Genomic DNA, 12,601 nt, shown 5'->3' with positions numbered 1-12,601 from the left:
TGTGGGTATAACATGGCGCATTGAGAGCCTAACGGATGACATGAATATTGTTTTGAAATGTAGACATGGCAATCTGGATAGTGTTTCTAGATCTCACAAATCTGATGATACTGATTTTTCTTAACTGAAATATCTTTTTTTTTATTTGTTAGCCAAGTTAAGGGATAATCCCTGCAGGATCTGAACCTGAGGTTCCTTGGTCATGATGGTGCAATCTCACCATCCACCTATCTCATTCGACCCCAGAATATTCTAATTTGATTACACAAGATTGAAAATTGTTACACTTGGACATGCTAATCTGAATGATATTGAGGGCTGCAAATGAACTATTTTGTCCAGCTTCCAGTTGGAGCGAAAGTAGATATGGTTGGGTTGGATCTTTGATATGGATCCAACACCTTTTTCTTAGACGTGGTTCTTAAAATAAGATTGGGATGAGAATTCATATTGTATTTGGATTTCACTAATTGCACTTTGTTCGGAATCATAATACCATTTTGTCGGAATTGTTTTGGGGTCTTAGATCATGTCAGATCCCTTCACATGTAAAATCCTTGTTCCCAAACTTTTTTTAATAGAACCAGGGTTACCATACAAAATTCAAGTTTGGATTCAAATATACATTGGCTATGAACTAGATAAAGATTCAGGTTTGGATCTACTTCGGATCTATACCTGGAACAATAATGTTCCAGCTTGTAATTAACTTCTTTTTTGCTCCTAGCTCAAGGCTTGATAAGCAACTACAAGTTTGCCTGTTATTGCTTGGCATGGCTCACTACGCATACTCTACGGGTAATTTGATGCATTTTTTAAAAAAACTCTATAATTTTTTATATTCTTCTCATGTTCAAAATAGTAAATATCTAGATTTAAAACGACTTTTTACCCTTTAGTCTCTGTTCTTAGGTCTGTGTCTCTTAGCTTTGATGTTGAAAACCTGCATTTTTATAGTCGTTGAAAAGCTGAGATATAAGCTTGTAACTTTTATGTTTTGAGTCAGAGTCAAAAACCCCTCTAAGGTTTCCATTTTTGAGCTCCAAAATCAGAATAAAAACATGCTCTGTAAATTGGAACATACGACTGCACTTTTTCTATCTGTTTTATGACATTTTTTAGCCACACTGAAAAAAAGAGAGGATAGAGATAGATCAGGACGTTAGCTTTCCAGCGCAATGAAGATCACCTTAATTTGATGAGCAGTTGAGAAGAAATGTTATATAGAATATAAATTGTTCAGTTCTTCCAGTCTGCAGAGCATGCTTCTATTCCGTTTGTGGAACTAAAAAATGAGAACCTTAGAGAAGTTTTTGGTTTTGACTCAAAACAAGAAAGTTATAGGAATATGTTTCAACTTTTCGGCGACTAAAAAAATGCAGGTTTTCGACATCGAATATGAGAGATACAGACCTGAGAACAAAGACTGTTTTACAGAAAATATATATGCGATTTTTGTATATATTTCCTACAATTCTTAAATATATGTGATTTATTCCTATATATGTGATTTTATCATATATATGCGATTTTTGCATATATTTTTTTGTGATTTTTTTTTAAATATATGTGATTTCTTCCTATATATGTGATTTTCTCTTGAATATATGCAATTTTCTATAAAATATGTATTTTTTCTCCTAAACATGCAATTTCTTCATAAATATATGTGATTTCCTCCTATATATGCGATGTTTCTCCTAAACATGCGATTTCCTTCTAAATATATGTGATTTTCCTCCTATATATGAGATTTTCTCTTAAATATATGTGATTTTTCTCTTAAATATATATGATTTTTTCTTAAATATATGCAAAGTTCCGCCTATATATGTGATTTTTGTTCATGAAAATTATATATATTTAAAAAAATCACATATTTAAGAGAAAATCATATATAAAAGAGAAAATTCACATATATAAGTGAAAACTCATATATATTTAGGAGAAAATCACATGTTTAGGAGAAAATTTATATATATATATATATATATATATATATATATATATATAATGAGGAAATCACATATATAGGAGAAAATCATATATAGAAGGAAATCACATATATTTAAGAGGAAATCACAAAAAATACATGCAAAAATTGCATATATATTTTCTACAGAACAATCTTTGTTCTTATGTAAAACCTGCAAATTTTTGATATTTTACGAGAAAATAACAATGAATTTAAGGCTAAAATATTAGTTAAAATTCAAATAAAAATTAAATTAAAATTCAAGCATTAATCAAGATTTAAAATAGATTTCAAGTTGAGAATTTATTCTGAATTAGGGTTTTGATTTTTTATCGGATTTAATCTAGATTTAAGCTGAACTTAAATGAAATAAAATTTGAATTTCAATATTAGCCCGGATTCGAATTTAGTGCGTATTTGAATTTGGAGTCTTATTGAATTTCTAAAGCTTTATCAATTTTGATTTTGATTTGGAAATTTGAATTCGGATTGGATTTGAACTCAGAGTTAGTAAATATGTCTCAAATATTATAATTAGATTCGAGTTTGATTCAAATCTAAATCAAGACTTGATTGAATGTCAATTCAAGTTTGAATTGTATAATAATTTGAATTTTTGTTGAAATTGAAATCTTAAATTGAATTTAAAGGTAGTACCTACAAATTTTTAGGGTAGTTTTAATGAATAAAATAATATTAATGATGAATTTTACGAGAAAGAAGTGTAAAAATATAAATTAGCCAAAGATGAATTATGAGAAATATCTTATGAAAAAATTAAAGTTGATTAGAGTTGATTTTAGTGAAATTTGCATTCAGAATTGAATTTATAAAAAAGATAAAATTTAATAAAATAACTGGTCAATTTCATCGAAATAAAGTCGAATATGATTTCAGACGAATTTAGGATAATTCAATATGTATATAATGTCAATTTAATAAATTTGAATTGTTAGTTTCATAAGATTGAAACCTAATTCATAAAAAAATAAAATAAAACACTGAAAATGACAATGGGTCCTATCGACCCTACTGGAAATGGCTTTCGAGGTTCATTTCTTAGAAAATGATATTTTTAGAAAAAGAAATTAAATAATCTAGATAAATTAACAATGCTAATATATACTAAGAATTAAACTATGTATTACGAAAGACTTAAAAAAATTTAAATGTAAGAAATACACTGACATGCCCAAGTGTTCTACCAACCCTAGTGAAATTTCCTTTCTCAAAAATTATTTTTGAGGAATTAAAAAATTGTTAGAGAAGAAAAAAACATACAATAAACAACTAATATATCCAAAATTTTAATAGAGGACATGCACCTACATTTGAATTTAATTTAAGAGTCATTTCACTTAAACCTAGATTCTAGTTTTGAGAGAATTGAAATCCAAGTTACTAAATTAATTAATTAATTAAATAAATAAGTAGGATGAAAATTTTGATTCAACCTAATTTAGTAAAAAAAATGTCAGAGTCTATAGGTGGGTCGTCACATCCTATGTGGCACTCCTTTTCAACTTTAAAAAGTTAAAATAAAAACAAAGCTTTAAAATCACACTTTTTTTTAAAAGTTACTAAAAACCAATATATGAAACATAAAGTCAAAACCTTCTATTTTTTAAGGGAAGCCTCCTAAGAGAGAGGGGGGGAGGGTATGCTTCTAGGATGGAATGGTTGGAACAAGAAGGAGAATAGAAGGTAACAATGGAAAAAAGAAAGAAAGAAAAAAAATATATATATATATATATATATATATATATATATATATATATAAAAGAGATTTTTTATGACTAGCCAAACTTGCTTGCCAAGCAAGCAAGTTTGAATGTCATGGAATATGGAAAAGTCCAACCCCATGGGGGTCGACAAGCACCCTATTCATACAAGTTATATTATACATACACTATAGATCATATATGTGATATACACTAATTAAGGTCTAGAGAAAAAAATAAATAAATAAAATAAATATAGAAAGTTTGACAACTCTTTCCTTTGCATATGGGAAGGTTGGAAACTCCTAAGGTGGGGGGGGGAGGTGTCAACCAACCTATTCCCTTCTCATTAATACAATATGTACTATGAAGAATATACAAATATAACTTATGTTAATTTAAGCTAAATGACATTCTAATAAAAAAAAAGAGAAGATTTAAAAGAGAGAAAAAGGAAGTTATAAAACAAAAGAGATTTCCAAAGAAAACCTTGATGGAGATCTCACACTCACCTCCTATAAAACCATGGGAGTGTTTGCTCCCTTGAGATTTTTTCCCTTTTGCTCTCTCTCTTTCCCTTTGTTCTCTTGACTCCCTTCTTCCTCTTCTCTTTTTCTCTATGTATCCCTTGTGCTTTCTCTCTTGGTCCAACAAGGAGGACACCCACGTGAATTAATCGAGCGTAAGGACTTCGTTGGCACGGTCATCATATGTGTTTGGCGGCCGGTTCATGTCCGAAGTTTGATTTCGTAAGCATATAAAACAATTTTGCAATAAAGGTAGGGGGTTCTATTCTCTATACGTAATTCAAAACTCGTAGGCATGAGTTCTTCAAAATTTTTATAAGAACATACCCTATATCATGCCTCTCACACGTGTATTTGGCATAGGGTTGTCGAAATATAAAATAGAGAGGGTTTTCGAAAGAAAACTCCCTCCAAAAACCATTTTTTTCAAAATCGAATTTGAGGACCCAATTCAAACTTTTGATAAAAGAATAAAAAGGGTATTTACGTAAGAACTTATGTTGTGACTTATTAAAATGGAGTTAATTTTGATTTTTCCTAAAAGAAATCGATTCACCCCCCCTACTAGATGAATTTCTGAATTAAAATAAAAAAGAAAACCATGCATGCATGCTATCGATTTTGTCAGAAATAAAATCTGTAATTTTTGAAAAATACATATAATATCTATTTGTTTTCCTCCAAATTTTAGTTAAAAATTATAGTCAATATTCATGTGAATGTACTACAGTAATTATCATGATTTTCCTTATTTTTGTCATAGAAAAATATGTGTTTTTATGTGTTGCAAAAACTATTGAAACTATTTCTAAGGAATTAGGCTTCGGGAAGACGGGTCTTTTTTTGGCCTAACAGCTACGAAAATGAGATTTGTTCATGGTAGATTAGTTAAATGTAGTGTAGTTATGTTTTTATGATTTTACTTAACCGTTTATATGAAAAAAAATTAAAAATATGAATTTGGGTGGCCTGTTTTAGCCCACCCAAATGCATATTTCTTGTTAATACGTATTTTTGGTCTGACATCGATCGATAAATCGTTCGTATCTCCTTCATTCAGAGAAGTTTTTATGAACGATTTATTGTGTTGGAAAGTTAACAAAATCTCATAGCTTCTATGAAATTTTGAGCTCTGTTCATGGACTGAGCACTGAACTATGACCATCGAAACAAAAAAGTACGGGTCTGCACTAAATCATTCGTAACTCCCTCATCCGGATGAATTTTTATGAATGATTTGTGGTATCAGAAAGCTGACAAAATTCTTTACAAACTGTGAAAATTTCAGTTCTGTCTGACAACTGCAAAATTTTCTGTAACCTCTGTAACAGTCAGACATAATTAAGTTTTCGCGAGTTTGAAATCGGTTTAAGTCCCTACTATCAAATGCTTGTGAATTCTATGCCTCTTTGTGTGTGCCCTTGTGAATGAATGTTGTACTGTCTATGAACTATTAAAAGATTTTTTTTCCAGGAAATTAAGTGCCCAATTATAAAGCACAAACTGTATAGTGTGCTAAGGCCCAGGCATGCCTTCATGGCCTCTCGCTAGGTAATGGTCCGAAGTGCCCATCTTGCGAGTTAAATGCGAATTGTTAATGAACTGAGCATGCTGTAATTTTTTTCATATGACTGTCATGTACATGATGATAATGATGATGATGATGATGTGAATGATTGGATGCATTTAGTTTAATCGAAAATTCATTATTTTGTTTATGCATTTGCGCAGAAGTTTGAAAATAGTAAGGCATATACAATGATATCAAACTAAATGTTTCAAATATGCATCCACAAGCCCCAAAGTGGTCGAACCTCTTAAGTCAAACTATTATGTGAATGTTGCATGTAAAATAAATGATTTAAAAGTTTAAACATGTAACATTAAAAGATCAATAGTTACTAAGAGAAGATAAGTGATACTAGTCTGACTTCGTGGGTATCGAATTGAGCATGAAAGGTTGCTCCTCCCCAACCACGAAGATAAGAAAACCCTTTATATTAGACTGCAACGTGGAGGTACAAAATCTCATGAGTAGAGTCTGATGCATCGCGATGGTAGTGTGAGAACTTCTCTCGCTCTTGTCATCCTTAATCTGACACTTGCGAATAGTGCTTGGCCAGGCCAAAACCATCATTTGATTGAAAACACTGCCTGTATCGTGGCTCCGACCTATGACTGCTGCTTGTGTTTGTACCCATAGGGATAAAAATTATAACTTAATTCGACTGTGCATTAGATATGCATGACATGCACTACATAAAAAAAAATAATTAAAGATAATAATTGGTTCATGCATAAAGTCGACTTCGGCAATGGTAAGTGCATGCATTCTTAATTGTTCATGCATATTTATTTGTTCAAATTTAATGAGTGATTGATTGAAAGCAATTTAGTAAATTTATGCTTGAATGATATATCAGAAATTCATTTTTATTTTTGTACTATGCTTAATCTTGTTGAATATATGAAAAATCGAAGTAATTCCTATTTGTTTAATTTATGTGTTCTGAATAGCTCTACCCTACTGAGATAATATTTGTTTGACCCCCATTGATTTTAAATGTTTTCAGGTAGTGAGTGAACTCACATATGATGACGGAAGGTTGCGACAGGGACCGATCCAAGCCTTTCCCAACCTTAGAGTGTTTTTGGACTGCGAGCATCTTAAAATGTTCAAGACTCTAATCATTTGATTTAAAATTTTAAATAAACTTGTTATCATTGCAAAATTTTACTTTTGCAAGTCAAACTGACATTTGAAAAAGATTTTGAAAATAACTCGCTTCCATTTTAAAATGCAGGATAATTCTAAAGAATGGGATTCGCCTGTTGGTACGAGGTTCAATCGTTCCTGGCACCATAACTAGGGGTAATCAAACCAAGGATCAACTATGTGCTTTGCTTTGTTCAACTTGTCTAAATCGATGTTCTATTCTTAAATGCATAAAGAATCAGGCATGTTCTATGAATTTTTTAAAATGCAGATTTGAAAACATGATGTTTGCTTAGAATAATTGGAAAATACTTGGAAGAAAGACACCTTTGAAAATCGTGAATTGCATTTGTAAAACTTTTTTGAAAAAAAGAAAAATCGATCTCTAAAGATATCTTTATGTTTTGAGAAAATCGATTTTGAAGGAAACTTGGATAAATTTTGAGAAAATCAATTTTTCTGAGATTGGATCTTTGAAAGACTGAGTGTGTGGCCCTATGAAATATTTTCATGATGCAATCTAACCTAGATGATGTATGAATGCAATTTTAAGAAAATATTTTCTGAAGAATTTATGAAAAATCATTTGAAAAGGAAATTTATGTGCCTTATAGAATTTCAATGGAATAAATTCTCTACATATCCCTGACTATGGCCACGAATATGTATGGAATATAGTTTATTTGATTATAAACGGGGACAATATTTAGAAAAACTTTAAAATATGCAATAATTTCTGAAAATGCCTAAGAGTATAGGCTATTTGTGGCTTAGAAAAAAATAATAAATCTGGGTTTCGTTCATATTCTGACTATGGTCACAAATACGAAACCCACCGAGTTTATCAACTCCTTAGAACCTAGTGCACATGCCATTCGTGTAAACCATGGTGAATTTGAATATGCATATGAATCATCATTCATCACATTAACATTATTGAAAAATAAAACTATATGCAATGCAATCCTATTTTGAGTAGGAAAAATAAATTCTTATTCAAAATTTATAATTACAATTTAAATAAAAAGGAAAAAAATAAAAAAATACTCTTGAATTTTCTTGCAAAACTAGAAAGCTTGTTAGTGAAAATATGTCGACTTTTCTGGATTTATCCAATAATATCTAGAAATTACTGGATTTATTCGGATATAAGCCTTTTTTCATGTTTTCCTTAGATAAATATAATAAAAGATGATATAAAATTGAAGAAATAACAAAAATAAACAACTTTGAAATTTGGAATTGAGAGAAAATAACAAAAATACTCCTAAAAACAAGACTATGGCCTTGAAATCAGGGTTTTTAGAATTTTTTTTTTGTAAAACTTTGGATTTAGGGTTCAAATAGATTCAAATAAAAGCCAAATCGGGTACGAAGTACCCTAGCATGATTATAAACATGATTAACCCTCTAAAAATATAAAACTTTTTCTAAAAAAATCAAAATATCACAAAAATAGTGATTTTTGTCAGTGTTTTACTCGAACTGGGACTCCGCGGGCATCCTGTTTTCATGATTTAATCAAATAATATATCAAATGAATTAAAAAATCTATAAAAATCGACATGGATAGTTATGATAACTCTAAAATTAAATTGCATCCAAAAAATATATATTTTTGACATTATTTTAATACAAAAATTGAATAAAACCCTAAAATACGCAACTTTGCCCGCGAGCACGTATTTGTCACAATGTCAGGACCAAATCAAGTATCAAATCACTGTGTAAATTTATAAAAATTTACAGAGAGATATTAGGCAAAAAAAAAGATATTTCCCTTTTATAGATCAAAAAAATCATCTTCGGTTAGGGAGATATCGCTCTGGCAATATACAATTGATTTTGTCTTATATGTAATGAGTTGAAATAAATACATCCGGTTTTGGGTACATGAAAATATAACAAATCATGTTCAAAAATTATAAAATTTTAGCAGATAAAAGTAGACACACAGAGGAAGGTTTTTCCTTTTACGGATCATCGATCGGATCTCCGGTGAAGGAGATACGATTGACACAAGTCGATTTAGGGTTTAGAAAATACATAACGACTCTATAAAACCGATTCTACTTTCTGTCAGAGGAAAAATAGCAAACAAATGCATAAAAATCTGAATTTTTTACAGGAAATAGAATAACGAAGACACTGCAATTTACGGATCATCGATCGGATCTTCGACGAGGGAGATATCGCCTTGGCAAGTCATTCCTGAATCCACATAGCGTTTTCATGGTTCAAAAAGCATAGTTCGGTTTTTTATTTTTTTGACAGGGTTCCAGAACCCAAAACAATCCGATTTTTTATAGGAAATCACTGACAAACGTATGGATCAACCCTAAAAAAACCATATTTTTTTGACAGAAACTTGAACATAAAATAACATGGCTCCTGCATGCCTAGGATCGAGATCCATGGATTATCGATAAAGCATTAATAAACTAATCTAATCATGAAAAATAATAAAGAAAAAACAATAAATAATATAACGAATTTGGATTTGATGCTTGACTGAATAAAATAAATATTAATATGATGAAATAAAATAAAAAAAATTAGGGAAAGCATGGTTGAGATTCGATTTAGCCTTCGAAAGAGAGATTCGACCCATTGAACGGGTGAATCACATCTTTTATTCGGCATAAATATAAAAAATATGGATCTAAGCTATTCTAATGGATCAAGAACGTAAAATACATCAAGGTACATCATTAGATCACGTTCTTAATTTTTTTTCATGTTTTTTGAAGTAAAAGCATGCTTGCATCCAACAAATAAAGGGCGATAATGGTGAAATCAATGAAATAAAGCAATAAAAATGATTAAAATAATAAAATAAAATAAATAAAACCTTATCTTGGGGTTTGCAACAATGGAGGAAGGCTGCTGGAGGAGAGGATCACAATTTTTTGAGAGGAAGAGAGGGTGAGAAAGCATGGGCTGGACCCCTTTTAGGTGCCCCTATTTATAGTTTTTTTTTGGATTTGGTTTAAGAAGAGTTTTGATTTGGGCTATTTTTAATTGTTTTGGATAAGCCACATGGGGGGACTATTTTTCTAAACTCTCCTAACTTAATTAAAGCCCTAATTACTATCCTAATTAAGTCTTAATTGTTTAAAATAAATCTCAAATGTGGCGCCACCCTATGTGGGCCCACATTTATTTATTTTTTAAAACCATAAAAAAAGAGTTAAAACAAATTTAAAGTTTTAAAATCAAATAGAATTTTAAAATCAATTAGACTTTCAAACTTCTAACCTAATTAGGACATTGACTAACCCTAAGCTAACCCTAACTCTTTAAAATGTAGCGCCACCCAGAGTGGGCCCCACTTGATTTTTCAAAGACGATTTTAAAACTTGAAAATACAGGGTTTCAAAAAGAGGTGAAGAATGAAATTGGTTTTGAAATTGAAAGTTTTGAGTCCATCAGAGTTCTGAATGGATCGAGACTCCTCTAGATGTGGCATCACCTAAGTGGGCCCCACATCAGGGTTTTGAAAAAAAGTTGAAATAAAGACTGAAAAAGGGTTTTTAAAATAGAGTTAAAATCACTAGATGACAATCAGGGGTTAAAAATATAGCCCTAAATGAACTAAAACTCTAGACTAGAGTCCTAAACCAACTATGACTCTAACATTTAGGTTTTTGAAAGCCAAACAAAGAAGTTTTTAAAAGATTTTCTCAAAACTAGTAAAAATAAGTTAGAAAATACAGTCAGGGTTAGAGTCCTAATTCAATCGAAACTCTGAAATAGAGTCCTGACTCAACTGAGACTATGCAAATGGACTAATTTTTGAAGAACGAAATGAAAAGATTTTCAAAACAAATAGAATTGAAAGTGGAAATAAGATTCAGAATAGAGTCCTAACCCAATTAGGACTCTGAGACAGAGTCCTGAAATTTTGAAACTCTTTATTTTTTGGGGGTTTTAAAGACAAAAGAGATTTTGAAAGATCTTCTCAGAGATTAGTAACAATAAGCAAAATACGAGACCAGGGTCAGAGTCCTAATCAACTGGGACTCTAGAATAGAGCCCTAGAATTTTGAAACTCTTAAAACCGAATCTGTTTTAAAAAAACAAGTGAAATAAAAGTAGAAAAAGGAAATCAGAGTAGAGTTCTGGATCGACTGGAACTCTGGGACAGAGTCCTAAAATTTTGAAACTCTATAATGAAGTCTTGAAATTTGATTTTTTGAAAGATAGATAAAAAAATATTTGAAAAATTCTCTAAAATTGAAGTCAGGGTTAGAGTCCTAATTCAACTGGGACTCTGGAAAGAGTCTTGATCCGACTAAAACTTTAAAATTTTGAATTCTTTTTAAATATTTTAGAAGGTTTTCTCAAAAATAGGTGAACACAACAATGAAAGATAGAGTCCTGATTCGACTAAAACTCTGAAGTAGAGTCCCAGTCAAAATAAAACTCTAGAATTTTGACCAAAATGAAAGATTTTGACAATTTTTTGTTGAAAACAAGTAAAAATAGAGATGAAAGACAAAGTCTTAGTTCGACTGAAACTCTAAGATTTTGACTCTTTTGAAAGTCAGATGAGAAGGTTTTCAAAAACAAGTAAAAAACATGAATAAAGGATGAAATCAGGATAGAGTTCTAATCTTACTAAAACTTTGGGACAAAGTCCTAGTTCAACTGAAACTCTAAAATTTTAGCCAAAATGAAGGATTTTGAAAGGTTTTCTCGAAAACAGACAAAAATAGAAGTAAGAGGCAAAGTTTTGATCTGACAGAAACTCTGAAAAAGAGTCCTAATTCAACTGAGACTATGAGATTTTGGCCAAAATGAAAGGAATGGACAAGGGGTAGGATTACTTCTAGTTTAAAACAAAAATGAGATTTTAGAAAAAGGCTTAAAAAGGTGAAAAGACAGTGTCTTAATCCGACTAAGACTCTAAAATTTAAGAATTTTGGATGAAAGAGGGGATCTAGAAGCGACACCACCTAGATGGGTCTCATCTGAGAATTAAGATCAATTAAAAATTGAGTTTAAAACGAATCCATATCGCTTTCTAAAGAAAATATTTTGAAATAAAAATCCCGGGGGTTGGCAAATGACAAATGTTGATCTAAAAGCCCAAGTTTTTTAAATTGATTTCGAAAGAAAAGTTTTAAAACTCGAATTTAGATTGAAGATTTTGAAAATAAGAGTGTTGGATCTCGAGGATGATATGCAATGCCATGCAATGAAATGATACAAAATGATATGGAATAAGATGCAAAAGGCAAACTCTTGATGAGGGACTTGAAGTCCCGGACCTCGGAGAAAGACAAGGTATTGAAATTTCTTGTCTAAAGACAATAATTGATATTTGAAATTGAGCTAAAATAGAGATTAAATCTTGATTTCAAGATGGAGTATTAAAATTTAGTATAAAATTTGGGCTCTTGATGGCCCTGACTCAGGTGTCGACCAGTTGGTTCTCTAAAAGCTTCAGAGGGTGGGCCCCAGTGGCAGGAGGCAAGTGTTTGTGAATGAAGGTAAAAAATTGGGGTGTTTACAGATGCTCTTCTTTGCTACTAAGACGGTTGAAGGCTGATCTTAGTGACAAAAAAAACACACACCAAATTTGGACTATAAAAATGCCCCAGTTAGAAGAACCAGTCTGGGTATAAAAGAATTTGCTCTGGTGATGATAATAGATATG

The sequence above is a fragment of the Nuphar pumila genome, chromosome 1 (genome assembly GCF_984573655.1).
Source record: "Nuphar pumila chromosome 1, dmNupPumi1.hap1.1, whole genome shotgun sequence".
Taxonomy (NCBI): Eukaryota; Viridiplantae; Streptophyta; class Magnoliopsida; order Nymphaeales; family Nymphaeaceae; genus Nuphar; species Nuphar pumila.
This window is presented reverse-complemented; position numbering follows the sequence as displayed.